Raw genomic sequence first — 24,371 nt, 5'->3', positions numbered from 1 at the left:
TTCTCAGGGGGCTTCCCTGGTGGCTCAGGCAGTAAAGAATCTGCCTGCAATGAGGAAGGCCCGAGTTCAGTCGCTGGATTGGGAAGATTCCCTGGAGAAGGGAATGTCAACTCACTCTAGTATTCTTGCCTGGAGAATTCCATGGAGAGAGGGGCCTGGGGGTCTATAGTCTATGGGGTTGTAAAGAGTTGGACACAAGAGAACAACCAACACAACACTTCCCTTTCTCAAGAGAACAAGTAGGGACTTGTGGTGGTCTGGTGGTTAAGAATCCAAACTTCCAAAGCAGAGGGCGCAGGTTCAATTCCTGGTCAGGGAACTAAGATTCCACATGCCGTGCGGCCAAAAAATAAATAAATAAATAAATAAACTGATTAAAATAAAACATTCCAGATTAGACCAAGACAGGGAAGGAGGCGATCCCTGATGACCCTGCTTCTTTCTCTAGGAGGGTCCACCTCCTACTACCTCCTGCCCTTAAGCTTTACTTTACGTTCTGGCAAGCCTAATTCTTTACAGTTTCTTGCACACATCACACTATTTTGGATGCTATGTTGCTCTGCTCAGGCTGTATCTTCTCCTGAAAGCTCTTCTCACCTTACTCTGCCGAGTTAAGACCTGCTCATCTTTGAAAACCCTGCTGGCACGTCCTCGGGCTGAGATGAGCACTCCGCCCCTCCACCCCCTCTGCAGCTTCTGCACACACGTAACCCTGGGAACATGGAGACCACAACACGGATCTTATTATACGGAGACTGCCTGAGTCTGGATCTGCTTTCCCCACCAGGCTTAGGTTCAAAAGCACGGATCGTACCTCATTCTTTCTGTCTCCCCAGCACCCAGCACGGAGTCTGCACACAATAGGTGCACCATAAGTGTTTGTGGAACCGATTCAAAGCTGGCAACGTCTCTAAGGGAAGGGTTTCTTTCATTGTAAAGTAAAATTATTTAATTTTATAAACAAAATGTGTGCATGTGTGTGTTCTGCTGCCTTCCTTGTTCCCAAATTTAAAGAAAAGTGTGAAATGATAGGGCTTCCCTGGTGGCTCAGATGGTAAAGAATCCGCCTGCAATGCAGGAGACCCAGGTTTGATCCTTGGGTTGGGAAGATCCCCTGGAGAAGGGAATGGCCACCCACTCCAGTATGCTTGCCTGGAGAGTCCCCATGGACAGAGGAGCCTGGGGTTGCAAAGAATGGTAATAATAGTAATGCTGTCTGCAGATGTCTCACCTGGATTAATGCGTTGAATCCTGTGATGCGGGTTCAGCTATCAACCCCCTTGAGCAGTTAAGAAACTAAGACTCACAGGACCAGTGAGCTGTCAACAGCAGCTAAGCGGCCACGCACATGGGGGTTCCAGCACAGCCCTGCATGACACCAAGAGCAGGGGCCTCTCTGCTGAGCTCTCAGAGCTGCAAAGCTTGAGGTTTGCATTCGAAACGGGGGAGGGACAGGCTTGACAACGGTCACACGCTGGAGAGGAGGTGGTGGGAAGGGCAGAAGGACACAGGGGTGGGGGATCAGAACCGTGCCTGCCTGCAAGCCAGCGAGCACCTCCCTCTGACACGTGTTCAGAGAAGCGGCCAGAAGTGCCGTGGGCTTGACCTGACGGCGATGGGGTGGGGAGGCTCTTTCAAAGAGAAGAAGACAATGACGCCTCTGGAAGAGGGACAGCCAGAGGCACAAGGGATTGTAGAAATGAGTCACATCCCGCTCCAGCCTGCCCAGGCCTCAGGGGGCCCAGGAGATGGCTGCACGTGGCCCCACAGGTGGGAGGGCCCTGTGTACCCCGCACTCCATACAGAAACAAAGCCTCGGTGGGGTGGGGATCCCAGCTGCCTTTGTCTCCATGGGGGCAGAGGGCCTCAATTCCCACCCCCACTCTGCTCCTCTGAGCCATCCCTGCTACAACGAGCCAGCTGAGGTGGGTCAGAGGGTGACTGCGGGAAGGACGTCCCCTCCCCCACACCTCCTCCGGACCTCGCCTATTCCCCTATCCCTTGGTTTCCATGGCAGCGTCTGGCAATGAGGCATCTACTTCAAAACGCTGGCAGGAATGCCAGGCGGGAGCTGCAGAGACGCAGGCCTGGGGGTGAGAGGAGAAGCTCATCAGATGAGTGCCCAGTCCATGTGGGTTCTGTCCAAGGCTTCATATCCATCACCTGCCCCACTCCTCACCCCAGTCAGGCAAGGAACCTATTATTATCCCATTTTATCCCCAATGAAGCGGCTGAGGCACAGAGCAAGGAAAGGCCGTGCCCAGGGTGGCACAGCCAGTCAGCGGCAGAGTCAGGATTCGCACTCGGGTTTCCGTGGATCCCAAGTCCAGGCCTTTATTCACTTCTTGCTTCTTGGCCAGGGCTCAGTTGCTCGGACTGAAGCTCTGCCATGGGGCCACAGGCCCTTTTGTGTGAATCCCTTCGCCTCTCCCAGACTCTGCAAAATGGGGTGGTGAGTCCCATTGCTCCGGGAGGACTAAGGTGGGTTGGGAGAAGCCCTGAGCTCTTGGCTGGGGTTCGGGAAAGGGGTCTGCTCCTCCATTTCCAAATGGGGAGACTCCCATTTCAAGGTTCCCGGACAAGGAGAAGCACAGCTGCCCAGATGCACTGGGGGAAGTCGGCCCAGCGGTCCCCCTGGCCTGCTGCCCCCGACCCAGTGCTCTTGACGACAACAGCTCTCATCTGCTGGGCATCCACTTCAGGTCAGGAGCCCCACTAGGGCTGCCAGTGACCCTGGGAGGGAGACACACTTACCCTCCTCTTGTTACAGATCAGGAAAGCCAGCCGTGGCACCCGCGCTGAGCTTTTTGGAAAAAATCCTGATGCTGGGAAAGATTGAAGGCAGGAGGAGAAGGAAGGACAACAGAAGATGAGATGGTTGGATGGCATCACCGATGCAATGGGCATGAATTTGGGCAAACTGCAGGAGATGGTGAAGGACAGGGAAGCCTGGCGAGCTGCAGTTCATGGGGTCACAAAGAGTCAGACACGCCTGAGCGACTGAACAACAATAACCAACACCCACGCTGAGCACCCCAGGAACAGAAACGGGGTGGTACTTCCACCGACCTGGTGACTGGGGGAACGTGCCTCAGAGACACACCCATTATGCTCAGCTCTACCTTCAAACTAGACCTGGAAGCTGACCCTTCCCACCGAGTCCACATTTCACCCTGGCCTGGCTACCCCGGCCCTGGCTCAAAGGCCAGCGAGCCTCCCTTGGATTCCCTGGGGCACTGTTCCTCGTCCTTTCTGTCTCCTCTGCACGGCGGGCTGGGAGATGCCTCTCATCACACACCTCATCCTGTCATCGGAGGCCCCAAGCCCTCCAGTGACCCCCCAGGTCTTCCCAGCCAAAGCCAGGCCCTCATAGTAGCCAACACGGGGACATCAGGTCATGACCTCTCTGACCTCATCCCCTACACTCACCCTTGTTCACTCTGCTGCAGCCCCGGAACATGCTTCCTAAAACATTCTAAATCACTTCCAGCCCAGGACCTTGCTGTTCCCTCTGCTCAGAATACATGCATTCAGACACAAGCACGATTCAATTCCTCCTGATTCAAATGCCATCTCTCCCACCACATATAAACAACCCCTCCCACTCCCTCACCCTGTTTATCTGTGACTGCTCAACACTCAGTTCATACGCATTTGTCAGATGTATCTCTTGCCTGGCTCTCCACTAGACTAGAAGCCCTAGGAAGGCAGGACTGTACATTTTGTTTCTTTTTAAAGCTATTTTTGTTTTTTTCTGGCTGCAGCCCATGGCCTGTGGGATCTTAGTTCCCTGACTTGGGACTGAACTCACACCTCCTGCATCGGAAGGCAAGAGTCTTAACCGCTGGACCACCAGGGAAGTTCCAAGACTGTCCATCTTGTTCATCCCTGTCCCTCACTGCCCAGAAGAGCCTTTGACCCTCCTTCACGGGGCAAAATTTTTGGACAACCAGGTACTGGTTATCTGAACTAATAAGATTCCCTCTGGAAAGGCTGAGTTTGACACACACAAAGCACAGCAGTTGGTAGGAATCAGAGGCAGAAATCAAAAGGCACGAGGCTGCAGGAGCCAGGAGCCATAGAAACCACGAGACAACAGGTGTCACGAGCCAGCAGAAGCCAGGAGGTAGGAGCAGGCTCCACCTGGGTGGGCATCTTTGTCTGCTTTCTCCCGCAGCAAACCCCAAGGGTCCGGAGGAGGGCCCGGGGCACACAGGTGCTCAATAAATGTGTGCTGAATAAATGAAAGGTGGAGTGGAGTCTAGAGAGGAGTTAGCGGCAAAGCAGAAACAGCCAGAGTGGAGGGTAAGGAGTGGAGATCCCGGTCATCCGCGGGAAGCAGGGGTCACAGCTACAGAGCAGACATGGCTCCAGGGGACCCGCGTGACCCTCCAGTCCCCGTGGGGCTTGGCAGCATGGTAGTGACACTGCTTTCCACCCTTTGTTACATCCTCCTATATCCAGACCATAACCCCCATTAACCGAGGCTAACTTGGACACGTCTCTAGTCCCAAGCACTCTGCTAACAGGTTTCCTGGAAGAGGCACCTTGGAAGGGGGAACTTGAAATAGGCATCCCCCAAACCCTCTTCTTAACCTTTCTTTTCTTAAAAAAAAAGCTTTATTAAGATTACAATTTACATTCCATGAGACTCACTTATTTTGCAATGTGTATTTTATCACAATTAAAAAAACAAAAACTCAGAATCAAACTCTTGGGGACTTAGGGTTCAAGTGGGCAGAGGAGGCAGCAGGGTATGTTGGCAGCAAAGTCATGGTGATGAGGGAGTTCAAGGTGCGTCCTGCATGGATGGGCAAGTAGAGAGGGCGGGGGTACGGGGTGAAAGGCACCCAGGGCCAGTGTAGAGAGGGCAGCATGTAGACAGCCTATGAACAGAACGCTGGCGAAGGGTCTGGGTCTACTGCAACGAGCCTCGGAAGGAGCACAGTCTGCCTGAAGCCAGTGAGGCGCCCACAGAGGTCAGCAGGGCGGGATCCCAGAGCCAGTTCTTACAGCCATCCCCCCTCCCTCTCTCCCTCTCCTGGCCCCTTGCTTCCCCTCAAAGGAGGGGCTTCACCACCTCTTCCCAGGATCTTCCAAAGTCCCTTGCAGCTCTAACTTCCCTTGAACAAAATGTGATGAGGAGGAGGGAGCTGGGAGCCAGACCCGGCTTGGAAGCCCTGGTCCTCCCCCTTCTAGCTGAGTGACCCTGGGCTCCTCATTTCTAGGATGGGGACAATAGTCCTGACCGCACACAGCTGCTGAAAGGACCAAATGAGGCAACAAATAGACCATCGTCTCTGGCTGATGGCCTGAAGATGCACGAGGGCCACCCTGCAGACCAACAAGCACAGAAGTGGAGAGCTGCTCCGAGCTGCAGTGTCAGTGCGTGGACAGACACACAGCTCGGTGTCTGGGGTCAAAGGGAGGAGGCGGTTGTCAGAAGAAAGCGTGGTTTCCCTGCATGAGTAAGGATGCAGAGAAAGCCCCGGGAGTTCAGAACCAGCCCGCTGCGCTCGTGGGTACAGAGCCCGGCGCCAGTGGGGCAACCCAACCCCGCACCAGCCCGAACCTGGGGTGCCCATCCTTGTAACTCACTCCAGCTTTCCCTCCTATCTGCAGACTAAAAACGGTCCCTTGATTCTTCTTCCCTGTTTGCCTATGTGACTTTTCCTGTTTGTAACAGCGAGAAACCAACAACATCTCTGGGTATCCATGAGCATTCCAGATCAGAAACCCAAGGCTTTATTTTGGGACTTAGTTTTGCTACGTAGCCTGGAACTCAGGAGAAAGGGTATGGCCAGGGTCTAACATCTAGAAATACCCACTTTTAATATTCACACGACAAACTGACTGTGACATAAAGTACCAAGAAAACTGGAAGGGTTACCTAAGGCTGAACCATTTCCAGAAACACTTCAGGCAATTAGCATTTCACTGTGAGAAGCTGCTTAGCACATGGGAGAGGGATCCAAGCATCTCAGTTCAAACCCCAGCTCAGCTAGAAGAGCTGCGTGACCTTGGGCCATTCACTTTGCCTCTCTGAGCCTCAGTCAGCACCGTGCTTCCCCATCTGATGAGTATTGTTACTCATCCAGCCAGGGTCTTCATCACCCTGCAAAGCCAGGGCTGTGTCTGCCTCTTCTACTCCAGTGTCCCCTGCACACAGCCGGGCATGATCCCCACGATCATGATCCCAGCCCTTCCTTCATCTGCTGCTGGCAAGCACGCTGCCACTTCGGGTTTGGCAAAGATTCGATTCAGTCCTAAGAGCTTAAGTGAGGACCTGCTCTTCTGCAGGCCACTGGTCAAAGGCCAGTGCTGTCGTCTGACCCAGCAAGGAACCGCAAGGCTGTTCTTGCTTCTGGTGTGATTCAAGAACTCCATAAAAAGGAAGCAGAGTCGGTTTGATTAAGCGCAGAAGCTGTAAATCATCGACTCCCACAAGAACTAGAGTGACTGGTACTAGGATCCAGACATCAGAATACACAACACAATCTGTCTGTAGCCCTGCGTGACAGAGAAAAAAACAGGGCTGGATGAAGAAACAGCTTATCTTTGTGGGCAAGAGTTTTAGAAAAGAGTGAGGAACACCACACATTTCCATCTCTTGGGGAGTTTGCTGTCTGGGGATGGAAAGAGACAGGGAAAGCAGCTGCTGAGTTTACATTATGGTGAGCGCACCTAAGCCAGTCTGGGGGATCAGGGTAGAAATGAGAGAGGGGGATGGTGGCCCCATAGGTCCCGTCCTTGCCCTGCCCACCCCTAGGACACCTCTCGGGCTCCCTGCCCACCTTGCCCACCATAGTTGGTCTCTGTTACCCTCCCCGATCACATGCTTTGCTGTGGCCTGACCAGGCCACCTGCTCTTCCTGGAACTTGTAGCTTCCCACCTCTGCCAGGAAGGTCCTTTCTTCACATCTGTACCCCTTGAAAACTTATGTTTCAAAGTCCTGCTCACACTCATTCATTCAATCATTCAACAAGTGTTTCTAAGGGCTCACTATGTCCCTGACACTGTGATGGGCACTAGGGATATATCAGGGAAGCCATAGCCTGTGTCTTCAGACTGCTTACAGCCTTGGGGAGACAGTCACCATAAGGAAGAATACGTGTGTGGTAGACCTGAGTCCAGAGAAGGCTCCTAACCCAGCTTTGGTGGGATGTGTTCAGGGAAGGCTTCCTGGAAGAGGAGAATTCTGAGTCTTGACATACGAGGTGAAAATGGGGAGACGTGCCTATAAATGTAGGTGAACCGATACAACTGTAATAGGAGCTGACATTTATGGAGTGCTGCTAGGAGCCAATGGGGCTTCCTTGGTGGTTCACCAGTAAAGAACCCACTTGCCGATGCAGAAGATGTGAGTTCGATCCCTGGGTTCGGGAAGATCCCTTGGAGAAGGAAATGGCAACCCACCCCAGCATTCTTGACTGGAGAATACCATGGACAGAAGAGCGGGGCAGGCTACAGTCCATGGGGTCACAAAAGAGTCAGATACAACTTAGCAACTAAACAACCAGGAGCCCAGCACTGGGCTCAGCCCTGCACTCGTATTAACTGCTTTTCAGTCCTTACAACCCACTGGGACTGAGTACTGTCGTCATTCCCATCGCCAGATGAGGAATCTGAGGCACAGAGAAGTTCAGAACTCGCTCCTGGTCACACAGCTACCAAGCGGCAGAGCCGGCGTTCAAACAGCGAAGCCTGGAGCCCAGGCTTCCGACCACTGCCCTCTGCTGCCTCGGGCTGGTGGTATTATTCCGCACATCCTCTTTTCATTTGGTGATGAATTGACTGCAGACATCTTTCCAAAGCGGCACGTCCCAGGCTGCATTCTACTTATTGGCTGCAGAGGTCGGGTGTCACTGGCATCTGAGCAGGGGAGCGACTTGACCAGATTCTTCCCTGGGAAGCAGGTAGGGGGCTGGCTGCCGAGCGGCAGGGGAGCTGTGCTGGGGTCCTGGGGAGGGCGCCCAGGCCTCAGCTCAGGCTGGGAGAGGGAGGCTCTGGGGACACGGCTGAGCAGCAGCGAGCCCTGCCAGTCCAGGGATGGTGGAAGGCGGAGAAGGGGTCCTGAGATCACAGCCTCCACCCCGCGCCCACCGCTGACAAGCCTCTCACAGACTCAGCACCTCGCCTCTCATCCCCAGCCCAGCCCCGCGGAGCCGACCCTCTCTGTGCACACCCCAGCTGGCCCTCCCAATTAGGAGCGGGCCATCACCAGTTCAGTTCTGCTGGATGTGCAGATGTGCTGTCTGTAGAATTCTTAATTCACTCAATAGTCTTTGCCCCGGAGCGTCACATCTATTCTTCCCAAAGTGCAGAAAGAAAAAACAGAAACACCACAAGTTATGCCTCAGCACCGCTTCCACACCATCTGCCAGGACTGCCTCGCCCAGCTCCACCACTCGGTCCTGCCGCGCCTGCCCCAAACATCTGTCTGTCTACTCCCCTCCAGGGCCCTCACCACTGGTCTGGGGGACCCTTCTCTCTCACCAGGATGACTGCCGTAGCTCCCTTCCTGGTCTCCCCAGCTCCACATCTCCAGCCTCAGTTTTCAGATCTCTGCAATGGACACACTGACACTTCTCTCACAGGGCTGAAGGGAGGACGGGGTGACGCGATGAACCGAAAGCCCTGGCCAGGGAGAGCCTGCATCGGACTCGGCTCTCCACCAGGAAGGAGGAGGGCCTTGGGTCTGCAGGGACCCAGGCTTGCCTGCCCCTGGGCAGGTGGGAAATCCTTCAGCGTGAGCCAGCCCACATGCTCTGATGTCATTCAGACTGGTGATAAACAGCGACATTTTGTTCTCTGGCTACCTCACTTTTTGTCTTAATCCTGGGCTGCTCCAGACCTCAGGCTAGGCAGAGGAGCGCTATTTACCCGCCCCTCCCACCTCCAGAGGGAATAAGCAGTGGGGGAAGCCCCCACCCTCTGTTCCTGACCTGTTAATGGATCTCCTGAGGGCCTCCCTCCTCAAGCCCGGTGCTGGGTGCTGTGAGAACCAATCAGTAAATGACTGGCAAACACTGAGCTCCTGATATTAATATAACCGTGAGAAGAACTCATCTTGGCTCGGTGCTTCTCGCTACTTTTGAGATGCCTAAAAGGCTTTTTCAGGTACCCGAACACTATGAAGTGCTGGTACCTTCTCCAACTGCCATTGGCGTGATCAGGGCATGCCTGGTCTTTCGGGATCTAGCTGTGAACTCATCCAACTTCCTTCATCCAGTGTTTTTACTGCACGTGGCCATCAACCAGGCAGCTGGTACTCCTACACTCAGGCAATCTGGCGGCAGTAATGAAGTCATTCAACAGGCAGGGAGTGGACTGGGTAGGGCTCTCAACAGGGTCGTCGGGGAAAAGCACTCTGAGGAGTGAACAGCTGAGTCCTCAGTGATGGGAAGGTGCCAGTCACTGCAAGACCTCGGCGGGGGAGACTCTCAATAATGCTGTGAGTGGTGGTACTATTATTATTATTAGGATCCCCCTTTTCCAGATGGAGAAACTGAGGCCAAGGAGGTTACAATACTTCCTTCGAGGCCAAAGAGGTAACTATTTACGGAACCAGGTCAAAACTTGGAAACCCCAACTACTGCCACCAAACCCACCTGCCTCTAGGGTCCAGCCCTTTTCAAAAGAATCTTAACCTCAGAGATCTTCAACAAAGCAGCACGCAGCACCGTCTCAAGGGGGCTCCAGTCTAATCTAAGAAAATGCCTTTACACAAAAACACAAGGTGTGTTAGAAATTAATGCAGCGGTCCCCAACCTTTTTGACATTAGGGGCCAGTAGCAGGGAAGATGATTTTTCCACAGACTGGGGACATGGGGGATGGTTTTGGGATGACTCAAGCACACAACATTTGCTGTCTACCTTATTCCTATTACTATGACATCAGCTCCACCTCAGATCATCAGGCACTAGATTCCAGGGACCCCTGATAAGATTAATCTAGTTTCAAAATTTTAATCTCCAGTGGGATTTATTCTGAAACCTGACAAAATGACTCCCAGTTTCTTAGGGGAAAGGAAATCCATATGACATAGTTATTTTTTCTTTGGTTTATTTCATAAACATTTATGAGTTGCCAGGCTCTGTTTCCAAAGCTTTTCCAACATTAATTCTTTCAAACCTCATGACTCATGTAATACTCATAACAATCCTGTAAGTTAATACCGTCGCCAACCCCACTTTCTAATCGAAGGAATCACAGCAAAGACAGGGTAGATGTTCTGCCGGGGACACAGTCTGCAAAGCGGTGGAGCTGAGATCCAAACCTCGGTCATCTAGCGCTGGAAACTTTGCTCCTCACCTTAAACTGAATTTACAAGTATCATTCACACAATTGAATTTACATGGACAATTAGATTTTGTCTCTCTGCCTCTTTCTGTCATTTCTGCTCAGTCGTGTCTGACGCTTTCAATCCCATGGACTGTAGCCTGCCAGGCTCCTCTACCCATGGGATTCTCTAGGCAAGAATACTGGAGTGGGTTGCCATTTCCTCCTCCAGGGGATCTTCTCAACCCAGGGATCGAACATGTCTACATGTTTGATCTCCTGCATTGCAGGCAGATTCTTTACCACTGAGCCACTGGGAAAGCCCCTGTGTCTTTCTGACTCACATGAACTTCTTTTCAGATGGTCTGATTTAAATGCAGAACTTACTGTTTCCCCCAAATTTGCTGTGGGGAAGTTAGACCGTCATCCTCCAGGGAGGCAGAAACTAGTTCTCCCAGAGGCTCACATTAGGCCCATCAAGGTGGACTGGCTATACAAGCAGTGGGATGCCACAGACAAAAGAAAGAAAACAGGCTTCCATGAAGGACCCAGTGTCAAGGTTACACTGGCAGACCCTCAAGATCACATGTGTGGGCTGGAGATAGATCTGGGATTCACTTGGGCTCAGGGAGAAGGCCAGAGGGATGGATTCATTTACTGATTATTTTCTCTAGGAAGGGGCTTCCCTGGTGGCTCAGATGGTAAAGAATCTGTCTGCAACACAGGAGACCCAGGTTCGATCCCTGGGTTAGGAAGATGCCCTGGAGAAGGGAATGGCAACCCACTCCAGTATTCTGGCCTGGAGAACTCCATGGACAGAGGAGCCTGGCAGGCTATAGTCTAGCAACAGGGAAAAGCCAGCTAGTAAATAAATGAAGTTCTCCTGAAAGAATAAACCAAGTGACAACTAGAAAGTTTGTGAGAAATAAAGTGCCTAGAAAGTTTGAAAGAAAGAAAAAAAGAGAGAGAGAGAGAAAGAAGGGGAAAAAGATGGCTTTGGGAGCTGTTAACACTTAGGCTCCGCCAAGCATCCCCACGGGCTTCCCAGGCGGTTCGGTGGTAAAGAACCCACTTGCCAATGCAGGAGACCTGGGTTTGACCCCTGTGTCGGGAAGATCCCCTGGAGGAGGAAATGACAACCCACTCCAGTATTCTTGCCTGTGAAATCCTATGGACGGAGATGCCTGGTGGGCTGCAGTCCATGGGGTCGCAAAGAGTCAGACACGATTGAGCAACTAAACAGCAACAGGCATTCCCCCAGCAGCAGGGCATGGACCTGCACTGTTCTCCTCCAGCCACGGCTGCCCAGCCAGTGTCTGCCCTGGCCCTGTCTGAGGCTTGGCCACCAGAATCATCAGAAAGTTCAACACCCAAACAGCCAGGAAGGAGACCTGCTGCTGAGGATGGGGTTCCAAGTGGCAAACCCTGGGGTCTGAGATAGAAAACCATGTGCATGGTACCCCACTGGAGATGTGCAGGGCTTGCCGCTCTGCCTCTGAAGACACAGAGCCACTGAGGAGCTGATGCAGGTGACAGAGGCAAGGGAAGGAAGACAGAGCCCGTAGACAGGGTGGGGACAACTGGGGTAGAATGTGAAAAGAGGGCTGAGTGACACCGTCATCTGATGTCCAAAGCCAGACGTGTTAGAGAGTGATCAAGTGAAAAAAAAAAAGTGAAAGTGTTAGTTGCTCAGTTGTGCCTGGCTCTTTGCGACCCCATGGACCATAGCCTGCCAGGCTCCTCTGTTCATGGGATTTCCCAGGCAAGAATACTGGAGTGGGTTGCCATTTCCTCCTCCAGGGCAATCTTTCTAACGCTGAGACCGAACCTGGGTCTCCCCCATTGCAAGTGTATTCTTTACTGTCTGGGCCACCAAGAAAGCTCCAGAGAAGGATAACTCACTGTGAAAGATGAAACCGTTAAAACTATTCACAACTAGAAACTCTGTCTTCCTAGTCTGAATAATGGGGAGGTCATAGAGCTCCCTCATGGCCTTGTTTTGGAATTAAGAGAGGTGATCCAAGTTAGCTCAGGGCTTGGCAGTTCAGTAAAAGAGAAACTGAGAAACTTGCCTAAATCTAGATCCCTTGGGGGTCGGGGAAATGGCTGGAGGAGTGTGTGGTCCCAGGTCAGAATCTGGGAATTCTAGGCAAACTGACATCACAGAGACAGAAGGAGGAGGTGAGCGCGGGTGGAGTCAGGTCCTTGCACTGCAGGCCCTGGGCAGACAGTAGTCATTAACCGCAGGTAGGGCTTCCCTGGTGGCCCAGGAGGTAAAGAATCTGCCTGCAATGCAGGAGACCTGGGTTTTGATCTGAGTCGAGAAGATCTCCTGGAGGAGGGCATGGCTACCCACTCCAGTATTCTTGCCTAGAGGATCCTATGGACAGAGGAGCCTGGTGGGCTCCAGTCCATGGGGTCACAAAGCATCGGGCATGACTGAGCAACAGATTTACGTTCACAACATTCACTTTCTTTCATGCTGGGTCTGCAGTTGCAGCAACTTGAGGAAGAGGAAGAGGAGGAGGAGGAGGAGACAGGCACCAGATTTTCACCCTGGGCTGAATTTCCTCCATCTGGGATGCCTGGCTGGAAGAAGCCTACCCTGCGCTCCCTGCAGTGCTCAGGACAGCTGGGTTCATGGGCTCTGCCCACTTCCCTGAGGCAGCTCAAGCTGCTCCCTGTTGGAAGGTTCTGCCTTGGACTGAGCTGAGACCAGCTGTCCTTCTCCACCCTCCACTTAGCTTCCACCCACTTGGTGAGGGGGGGCGGCAGGGAACAGGGGGAGTCCCGGAATCCCCATGGGTCAATTCAAAACTCTTGATAAGAACAACACCCAGCTTACACAATCTCTTCTAGAGAACTGATGAAGTGGGAACACAGTCCACCGTGTGGCGTGAGGCCAGCCTAACCTCAACACCAAAGTCTGACAAGTAAATAGCAGAAGGGAAAATCACCAGTGAATCTCACTCATGAACTCTTGATGTTGAAGTCCTACGCAAAAACGGTGAGGAGAAACAGCCCAGCGATAAAGACGCAACAGGAAAACCCAAGTTGGGTTTATTCCAGAAATGCAAAAGTTGATCATGCTAACAGACTGAGAAAGAAAAGTCATGGCCATCTGAGCAGATGTAGGAGAAACATCTGTTAAAAACTCTACTTCCATTCATGACTCAAAAGAAAAGAAACACTCAGCAAACTGGGAATAGAAAGGAGCTTCTTCAATCTGATAAAAATTATCTGCCAAGGGAATTCCCTGGCAGTCCATTGGTTAGGACTTTGTGCTTTCACTGCTGGGGCTCAGGTTCAGTACCTGGTTGGGGAACTAAGATCCCTGAAGGCTGTCTGCCAAGACCCTAGAGTAAGCACTATACCCAATTGTCAAATGTAGACAGCCCTCCATAACAGAGAGGAAAAGAAGAAAATCACAAACCAAAAGGAATGGAAGGATTGAAAAGGAAGAAACAAAGCAGTTATTTGCACCTCCTATGATCGCATATGATTTTCTAAAATAATCTACAAGCACATTTTCTAAAATTAGTAAGAGAGTTTGGCAAGATTTCTGGATACAAAACATGCAAAATACAAAAATATTTCTCCAAAAAGCAACCGATGTAGCATAATTTTTTTTAAAAAAATGTGTTGAAAGATATAGATAGATATACCATTTACAATAGCATAGGAAATACCATATAACTAGGAATAAATCTAACAAAAATGTGCAAGGCCACCGAGGGAAAATTAGTAAACTGGAACTAAACTGCATCCTAAATCAGGAAGAGAGATACCATGTTCATGGAAGTCTAAATATTGCACCCTCAACCCACAATGGGCAAGAGAGAACTCAGCAGGAACACCTGGCAGATGAGAGTAACCTGAGCTGATATTCTGCCTCCTGCTACTTCTAAAATGTGTGACTTTGGGTGTTCCAGCAAGCCCTCTGAACCCAGCTTCCTCACGGGTAAAACATGGGTGGCCAGTCCTGACTAGTTGTAAGGAGTCAATGGTAACAGAGCACTTTAGGAGAAGGGAGGGATAAACTGGGAATTTGAGATTAACAACAGATACACACTGCCTCATGTAAAATAGATAAACGACAAGGACCTACTACACAGGGAATATATTCATGTTGTGTGTGTAACAAGATCACACACACACATATGTATATTCAGTTATATATATACACACACACATATATCACGTTGCTGTACAACTGACACACTGCTGCTGCTGCTGCTAAGTCGCTTCAGTCATGTCCGACTCTGTGCGACCCCAGAGACGGCAGCCCACCAGGCTCCCCCGTCCCTGGGATTCTCCAGGCAAGAACACTGGAGTGGGTTGCCATTTCCTTCTCCAATGCATGAAAGTGAAAAGTGAAAGTGAAGTCGCTCAGTCGTGTCTGACTCTTCGCAACCACATGGACTGCAGCCTACCAGGCTCCTCCGTCCGTGGGATTTTCCAGGCAAGAGTACTGGAGTGGGGTACCATTGCCTTCTCCAACTGAAACACTAAATCAACCATATTTAGCAAAAAAGAGAAGAAAGCACTTTGCAGAGTGTTGCATAAGTACAGGGATTCTCATGACTAGCATTATCACCCCTTGTTGGTCTGAGGGTGGGGGGAAAGCTCTTTCTACCATATTAGGCTGGCTGTGTCTTTACTTCTGCTCATCAACTTCTCATCCAAGGCGTTGCTGGGCGCTTAGTCTGTATACAACATTTTCTCATTCAGTGCTCCAGCAACCCATAAGGCAGGTGCTGTGTTAGCCCCATTTTACAGATGAGAAAGGTGAAACTCACACAAGCAACTTGTTATTCACATGCTTACTCCTGGACATTCATGAGCCCCTTCTATGTACCAGGAGCTGTGAATACCCTGGTGAATAAGATGGACATGGTCCTTGCTCTTTTCGAACTGACGGTAGAAGTGGGAAGACAGATAAAAATCATACCCCAAACTAACAAGCTGACAGGACCAAGATTCAGACTCAGGCCTGTTGGACACGAGAATCCATGTTTTGAACCATTCCCTGAGGTGTCTCCCTCAACTTCCTCTGCTCAATCTTCTCTGCTGTGATGTAATGGCTTCTAACACCCACTCTGCCGTCAGCGACAAGTTTCAATGGATCTTGCCATCTAAGCTGCAGCACAAATTGAGAGCTGTCAGCTTCCACCCTGGCTCATGTGATCCTTATGCATTATCACTGGAGAATTACAGCCGGGAAGATGAATGCATGAAGGAGGAGAGCATCCCGTAACCCCTCCCCCCAGCATCAGCAGCATTGTTCCCAACGAGTGTGCGCCTGAGTCCTCTGCCACCATTAACGGCAGAAGTGAGTCACTTATAAATAAGACTCGGGAGCTTTATTATAATGACATCCCAAGATTCAGAAATGCTCAGCGTCACTGTGAAAGGGAGGGCAGCAGGTGACTGGGCTTCAGTGATCCTCTGCCAGGTACGTCTTTCAGACAAAACGTCTTGGGTCAGGAGCAATTACAGCTAATGCCCAGCCTGAATGCTAATGAGAATTACTTACAATTGCTTGAAAGTCTTTGCCATTTATACTATCTGCTTTTCCCCTTCCTTCCTCTTCTTTTCCCACCCTGGCATTAACCCTGAGAAACAGACACCAGAAAATATCACTAATGGCCATTTTGAAGATGAGGAAACTGATGCTCAAGGTTACTCGGCTCAAAGAGCCAGGGGTTCTAATCCTGAACTTTTTTTTTCTTTAACTACACCATTCTGTCTTTAATGGGCTTCCTAGGTGGCTCAGTTGTAAAGAATTCATCTGCCAATGCAGAAGATGCAGGAGATCCGGGGTTCGATCCCTGGATTGGGAAGATTCCCTGGAGGAGGAAATGGCAACCCACTCCAGTATTCTTGCCTGGGAAAGCCCATGGACAAAAGGAACCTAGTGGGCTACAGTTTGGGTGGTGGCAAAGAGTCTTTAAGAAGAAAAAGAAAATCGGAACTCTGGACTAGTCTTCTCCACATGGAAGGAACACAAAATATCAGTCTGAAAGCCAGCAAGGGTGGTGTGTTCTGCTGGTGTCTTTGCCTTGGTGAGGATGGGGCAGACCTTATGAAATGGCCTTCAGACCTACCCTCTGCCACGCCACAGCCACCAAGAAGTGCACACTTGTCCCTGAGAAATGACCACGAAACGAGAACCTGGGCAGAAAGAAGAGTCCTTCTTGTGCCCACACAAACCAGAAAATTGTCTCAAACCCATGCCCCTAAGAAACATGCCAGAGGATCAAGTTCAGGCTACAGTGTGAAGGAGTGCAGCTCGCCCAGACAGTGCTAAATGTGGTAATGCCTAGCATTTGTTGAGTACCTCGTACAGCACCGGAAGTTTTTTAAATAAGCCTGCATTGGGACTTGAGGCTTTCAGCTATTTAAAGCTTGAGCCTGCACTAAAACTTCTAGCCTGCACTAGACCACTCCCACTTTACAAACTAGAAAGACAGTCTCATGGAGGTCGGGTGGAGCCAGGCTACCAAGCTGCGTCTGTTTTGATCTTAACAGTAACTATAGCGCCAACTAACATCTCAAAAGCACTTCTGTGAATTGCCTGACTCCATCTAGGTGCTTTAGGCGCATGAACACACCCAGTTCTCTCACCAACCCAGCGAGGAATGTGCTAGAAATACTCCTGTCCTAAAAATGGAACAGAGAGGTACAGCAACTCGTCCAAGGCCACAGATCTCTTAAGTGGCAGGGCTGGGATGTGAGCCAGTGCCAGAATCCACACTTCTGATCTCTCCGCCATGCCTCCTCTTTGTTACTGAAAGGCCACACCTTTCCACCAGGCACTCCTTGATTATATTAAAAAAAAAAAAAAAAAAGGAAAGTGCAAACAGGAACAGGGAATCTTGAGAAAGTCTGAGGGGAGGAGGCTCAGATGCAAGCTCTTCCTACCTCGGACATTCAGCCAGGAGGAACCACTCCCAGCCCAGCACTGCCCTAATTCTTCTGGGGTTCAGGGGCTTGCAGGCTGCTCCAGCCTCCACCCAGCTCTGAAATCATGTTTGGGCAGCGCTGGGCCACCTCCACCCTCCGCCCCGGAGGGATTCTCTCTTTATGCTTGGAAGTGGTACTTGGCCTCCTTACAGACCTGCCCTCCAGCAGGGGAAACCCCTCCAGAGACAGCGGGACAGCCTCATGCTTCCGTGGGGGCCACCAAGCCCTGGGTTGTATGAGGGAAATTATGTGGGACTGTCAGGGATTTCTGTGATGACCCGCTCAGCAGTAGGCCTCCTGCACAACACCTGTCACAGAGAGAGGAGGGTGGTACAGGGGTAGGTGGCTCCGCGGTAAAGACCCTACATGCCAATGCAGGAGACTCAAGAGACGCTGGTTCAATCCCTGAGTCGGGAAGATCCCCTGGAGTAGGCACTGGGAACCTGCTCCAGTATTCCTGCCTGGAGAATTCCATGGACAGAACGGCCTGGCGGGCTACAGTCCATGGGGTCACAAAGAGTCAGATGCAACTGAGCACTCAGGCCTCAAGGTTGGTTTGTGTTACGGCATGTGTTCAAATTTCCTTCCTTTGTGCTTCCCTGGGGGCTCAGACGGTAAAGGATCTGCCTGCAATGCAGGAGACCACGGTTCAATCCCTGGGGTCAGGAAGATTCCCTGGAGAAGAGAATGACAATCCACTCCAGCATTCTTGCCTAGAGAATTCCATGGACAGAGGAGCCTGGTGGACTACAGTCTGTGGGGTCACAGGGAGTCAGACATGACCAGGCGATCAACACAGGGGTATTGGGACCCTGTTGCTTGGCATCTCTCTATTTTCATCTCCGCTGCTACCAGCCACACTCAGGAGGGACCTAAGGTCCCATCTACAGCCTAGATGTCACTGACAATCTAGAAGGAGTCGGGCAAATCCCAAATCTGCCACAGACCAGCTGGGCAACCACAGGCAAGCTATTTAACCTCTCTGAGCCTCAACCGACTATCTGTTCAATGAAGGTAATAATAACAATAGTGCCTGCTTTGCAAAGCTGCTGTGAAAACTGAGCAGGATAATGCATAAAGACACTCTGACCTGTCCATTCTCTCTCCCATTCTCCGCCGGTTCCTGCCTGCCTCTAAAATTAAAGCCAAGATTAAGGCAGTCAAGACCTGCCTATCAGACCCCCAGCTCGCCTCTCCTTCATGCCCTGGAAACACGTTCCATCTTGGCGCCAGTCACAGGGCACTAGCTCCCACCATGGAATCAGCCCCGCAAGCACCTTGCGGCTGGAGGAGTTTGTTCAGAGTACTTACTCCTAGCACCACTGTGGGGCTCCAGGCCTGAGGTGGGAGCCCCCTGCTGGAGGACAGGAGCCCTGCATGGAACATCTCCCAGGCAGAGCCCATACCTCAGAGATTAAGGGATGGGGTGGGGTCTCCCTGGGCAGCGGAGGGGTGGCTCAGATGGTAAAGAATCCGCCTGTAATGCAGGAGACTCAGGTTCAATCCCTGAGTCGGGAAGATCCCCTGGAGAAGGACATGGCTACTCACTCCAGTATTCTTGCCTGGAGAATTCCCATTGACAGAGGAGCCTGGCGGGCTACGAGCCTGGCGGGCTACAGTCCAGGGGGTCACGAAGAGTCGGAGAGGACTGAGGGACTACACTTACTTACTCCTTGGGCAGTGGAGGTCGGGGGCAGGGGGAGAGTGACCCAGAGAGGGAAAGAGGTTTCTGTGAAGATCCGCTGTGCTCCAGCCCCAGCTCCTGACTCCCTTGGCTCCTTCCAGAAAAACCAAGAGTAACTTCCATAATTGGGCTCCTTTCACCTGAAACGGCAGCCCCCACAGGGCTTCTGCCACCGGAATCCATTTCCTGACATGTAAGGGTCTCCCACCTTTCCAAAGGATCCTCCCTGAGCCACAATGAGGAGGAGGTGGCCGGCGCCTCCTGGGTTTGCAGCCAGGCTGTAGGGAAGGCTAAGGTGCTCTCCATGTTTCCCCGGCCCCCCGACACCCCACCCCTGGTGATGCTGAACCTGGGGCTCAACCGCATCATGTGGTGGAGTGGTTTGGGTCCGGCCGACTGGGGCTCAACCTCCTGGCTCTCTCCTTGACTGGTTGGTGCTCCTAGGCGCAAATTGCCCCTTCTGAGTCTCTTTCCCCCTCTGTAAAATGGGTATAATAATACCGGATCATCGAGTTACAGGGAGAACCCAAAGAGATGAGGGATAACCCAGTGCCTGGCACACTCAACGCACTCAAGAGATGGGCTGGAACTATCGGGAGCCTCGAGGTCAGAGCCTGGGGCAGGGCTGGGAAAACTGGACCCTCTCCCGTCTCTCCGGTAGGAGCTCGAGGCAGCCGCCCCGGGCGCGCACCCTGGCGAACCCCGGCAGAGCCACAGGTGTCTGCGCGTCGGGGTGGGGGGAACCAGAGCTGGTTCTCAGGGTGCCGCGGACCCCTACCCGCGCCGCCCACAGTCCCCAGGGCCCCCAAGCGCGCCCACCCCACGCCGGAGGCTAGGGGAGCTCCGTGGCTCGGCCAGGATGCCCGGACCCAAGCTCGGCCGGCCGCGCAGCGTCTCGCCCCGCCGCCGCCGCCGCGCTCCGGCCCCTTGCCTGCGCCCTGCCCGCTCTCCGCTCCGACTCACCGGCACCGGCTCCGGGGAAAGTTTGGTGGCGCGGCGGCCGCGACGGCCAGGCTGCTCGGGGCTCGGTGGCGGCGCGGCGCCGAGGGAGCCGACCCGGAGGCGGGGCGCCGGGGGAGGAGCCGCGCCGAGGGGGCAGCCCGGAGGGAGGCCGGGAGGCGGAGACCCGGGCCCCGGGCCTGCCGCTCCCCGCCTCCGGCTGCGCGCCTCGGCCGCCCCCGCGCCTGGAGGCGGCGTGAGGGGCGCGACCTCTCTCCCTCCACACCCGCCCCGGGGCCCGAGCGGCGCCCCCGGAGCGCCCTGCTTCGGGCCCGGCTCGGGGGCGCGGCTCCTCGGGTGGGGAAAGGAGCCTCAGAAGCTTGGCGAGAACTCCCTCCGCCCGCGCACACCTGAGGGCGCGCACAGAGGTAAGTCAGCCCGAGGAGGCCCAGAGCGGGAGAGTCGGAGCTGCGATGCTGCTTGGCCAAGTGAGCCACAGCCCGACTGACTCCCAGTGACACTTCAGTCCCCCACGGCCCTGCCGGAGAGGCCGATCGAGGGACAGACGAAGGGGCGCCGCGGAGACGAGGGCTGACAGATAGGCACCCCACCCCCTGAGGCTCCACCGCGATCTAGAGAGACAACCCACGCCCCACCACCCCGCCCCACCACCCCGCCCCAGGTCTAGAACTCCACCTCTCCTCTCCCGCCAGCTGTTTCTCTCCAGCTGCTCAGATGAGCTCAAGTTTCAAAATTCAGTGAGTTCCGGTTAGCATCCTAAGGACGGGGGCCGGGGGCGGTGGGGGGGAGGTGGTTCCTCTGCAGGCCTCCTCTGCCCCCGATGCCGGGAGCCTGAGAATTCTTACCGGCTGCCTTCATCCAAGGGACCGAAGAAGCAGAATTCTTTCCCCTTCCTCAGTGCCAGGAAAACTCCACTGGAGCCACTCAGCTGGTATCTTATCTCAACACTCCAAAAGAGACACCCAAACTTAGTAGGGGAGATGGGTGTTTGGAAGGAGGGAGGGGCTTCCTTGGTGTTCCAGTGGTTAGGACCGACGCTTTCACTGCAAGAGAGCACGGATGGGTTTTAATCCCAGGTCCTGGGAACTAAGATCCGCGCATACCCCGCTGCAGGGCCAAAAAAATAAAAAATAAAATAGAAGGGGTTGGCTGGGTGTGGGTTTGGGGCTATTTCATGGTGATATCTTAGCCTCCACTGAGTGCAGGGAAATTCCACTCAGAGGTAGTGAAATGGTGCAGTGATTTCGAGGCCCAGCTTCATGAGCTGTGTATGGTATGTGGGTGATCTGGCTTTCCCACCTCAGGGTCCACATCTGTAAAATGAGGGTTAATAAAAACAGCTGTCATTGTGCCATGCACCTTTCTAAATGCTGCAAGTACTTACTCATTCAGTCCACACAACAGCCCTGAGTAAGTGGAAACTATTATTATCGCTCTTTTGCAGAGACGAGAACTAGGGTACAGAGAAGCTAAGTGAATTACTCAAGGTCACACAGGAGAACTGGGAGCCTAACCTATGCAGCCTGGCTCCAAGGTCCAAAGTCATAATTATTGTACTGTAATTTTCCTCTCAATGGGGCTGCCGGAAAGTTCCAGGAGATCATTATGTAAAGGAGTTAGCAAGTGCTCCGTAAATGGTAGCTCGTGGATTTCTGAGCCTGTCTACACGGAGGGGATTTGAGGGGAAAGAGGAGACTGGATTCTGGATAACTGGCAGACCACGTTATTCTGACTTTTATGAAACCGAGAGGCAATGGATTTCCCATGTGTTCCTCTGACTGGCCCCCTGTGCCTTAGCATAGCCCCACGACCAGGACCCACCCTGAGTCCACAGTAAGCCCCCTCCATTCCCTGGTGATCCTCCAGGGCCTCCATATTTTACACTGTACCAGACTCTTGCACCCTTTGGAACTGAGTGAGCACTTGTGGTAGCAACTGTTGTAAACTCTATAGGAAATGCATTTCTGCTCTCCACAGCTGTAGGGCTGATAGGAATGAAGTGGCGGGGGCCAGGGAGGAGACCCTCGGAAATGGCTGGGTCCATATCCATCCCCTCTCGCCTTTCTGCAATTCAGCAAAGGCTTGATTATTTGGAATTCCTCCGCAAAGTTTCACTTCCCGGGCTGGTTTTAGACCTACTAAAGCCCACAGTGATCAGCATTTTGAGAAACATCAATATTTGAAAAACAGCACATCAGACAGTAATTGAGGTCCCTCATGATCAGGGTGTGTTTTGTTTTCTTATGGCATTTGAAACTGATGTATCAGGAGATAACTCAGGCCATATCCTGGGTGTGTGGGGCGGAGAGGGAATAGCCAACTTCCTAAGAATATATAGGCAGCAGAAGAAAAATAATAGCTGGACCTTGGGTCACACTTAGTGTTTGCCAGGCTAGTCCAAAAGTGTTACATAATCTATTTTATCTATTCACAATAATCCTATGAGGTAGATACTATTAACCTGCCATTCTGCAGATGAGAAGACTGAGGAACAAAGTGATGAGGAGATGTGTTTCGTAAACACAGCCAGTGAGTCACCTCAAGATCAGACAGGTAGAAAGCAGCTGAAGCAGGTCTGGAACCTGGATCAGCCTGGATCCACAAGCCTCTTTTACTTCTGTGGTTTGTGAAAGAAAACTAAAAAGGAGGAATCACTTGAGGCCCTGAGTAGAGACTAGAGGTATGGATTAAAAAGAAATAGAGATAAATTACAAGTTTGGGATTTAACATATATATACTGCTGCTGCTAAGTCGCATCAGTCGTGTCCGACTCTGTGCGACCCCATAGACGGGGGCCCATCAGGCTCCCCCGTCCCTGGGATCCTCCAGGCAAGAACACTGGAGTGGGTTGCCATTTCCTTCTCCAAGGCATGAAAGTGAAAAGTGAAAGTGAAGTTGCTCAGTCGTGTCTGACTCTTCGAGACCCCATGGACTGCAGCCCACCAGGCTACTCTGTCCATGGGATTTTCCAGGCAAGAGGACCGGAGTGGGGTGCCATTGCCTTCTCCGATATATATACTACTACGTGTAAAATAGGTAAAAATGCAGACCTACAGTACGGCACAGGGAGCTATGTCCACTATCTTGTAATAACATACTGGAAAAGAATCTGAAAAAGAAAATATGTGTAACTGAATCTTTGCTGTATACTTCAAATTAATAGAACATTGTAAGTTAACTATGTGTGTGTGAGTCGCTCACTAACTAAAGAGTTAGTGTCCAACTCTTTGCGACCCCATGGACTGCAGCCCGCCAGGCTCCTCTGTCCATGGAATTCTCCAGGCAAGAATACTGGAGTGGGTTGCCATTCCCTTCTCCAGGGGATCTTTCTGACCCAGGGATGGAGGGAAGCCCACGAGTTAATTATAATTTTTAAAAAGAAGTTGATTAAAAATATCTGTTCTGCCACTTGTTTGCTTACTTTGCTTCTCTGAGCCTGTTTCCTCACCTGTAAAATGAGAAGAATGACGCCTATGCTATGTCTAGGATTTTAGTGGTGATCTTTTGGTAGCAGGATACATTAAACCCAATTGTAACCAGCTTTAGCCCAAAAGGGCTTTAAGCTGAAAAATGCAGGAAGTCATTCTGGATTCAGACATAGTCCATGCCAGAGACTCAAGGGAAGTTGTCATGAATCTGTCTCTATCTCTTGACTTACTTCTTCTTTTTTAAAATATTTATTTATTGGGCTGCTCCAGGTCTTACTTGAGGCATGTGGGATTTTTTGGTTGCAATAGGTGAACTCTTAGTTGCAGTACGTGGGATCAAGTTCCCCAACCAGGGATAGAGCCCCAGGGTGGAGTCCCAGCCAACGGACCACCAGGGAAGTCCCTTGACTGTTTTTTATTTTTGCTTCAGGTTTATTAGCAGGCTAGATCTCTTTATGCTGCTGCTGCTGCTGTTTAGTTGCTCGGCTGTGTCCAACTCTTCCCCACCCCTGCACTGTAGCCCGCCAGGCTCTTCTGTCCATGGAATTCTCCAGGCAAGAATACTGGAGTGGGTTGCCGTTTCCTTCTCCAGCGAATCTTCCTGACCCAGGGATCAAACCCACATCTCTGGCTTGGCAGGTGGATTCTTTACCATGAGCCACCTGGGAAGCCCAGGTCTCTCCACAGGGAGGCAGAAATGGCCCGTTAAGCAGCCTCAAGCCAAGAGATCACTTCCTTCTCCAAACCTCCAGCAAACATCCTAGATCTGACTCCCATTGGCCTGGCTTGAGTCACATGCCCAGCCCTGAACCCACCATAGTTGCTCTGATTGGCCAAACCTGAGTCATATGCCTTTATAACCAGAGTGGGAGAGGGGGGTCAGTCCTCCCCAAGTCACCAGGACTAGAAGTGGGTGAGAGATGGTTCTATGAAAGAAAATCAGGGTGGGGCTTCCCTGGTTGCCCAGTGGTTAAGAATCTATCTGCCGATGCAGGGGACACAGGTTTGATGCCGTGGGTTAGCCAAGCCCGTGCACCACAACTACTCAAG

At 52.1% G+C, this 24,371-nt stretch overlaps 1 protein-coding gene across 2 annotated transcripts in view; it reads right to left on the bottom strand.

Annotated features, from left to right (window-relative positions):
* HRH1 (histamine receptor H1) overlaps positions 1-19,953 on the bottom strand; it is a 110,349-nt gene extending 90,396 nt beyond the window's left edge. For both annotated transcript variants that reach the window (XM_010817877.4, XM_059879455.1), the window contains exon 1: positions 19,897-19,953. The gene's annotated coding sequence lies outside the window, so the exon portion shown is untranslated. The remainder of the gene's footprint in view (positions 1-19,896) is intronic.
* Positions 19,954-24,371: the final 4,418 nt, after the last annotated feature.

This window comes from Bos taurus, chromosome 22 (assembly GCF_002263795.3).
Source record: "Bos taurus isolate L1 Dominette 01449 registration number 42190680 breed Hereford chromosome 22, ARS-UCD2.0, whole genome shotgun sequence".
Classification (NCBI taxonomy): domain Eukaryota; kingdom Metazoa; phylum Chordata; class Mammalia; order Artiodactyla; family Bovidae; genus Bos; species Bos taurus.
Note: the sequence above shows the minus strand (reverse complement) of the source record. Positions and strands in the feature narration are given on the sequence as shown.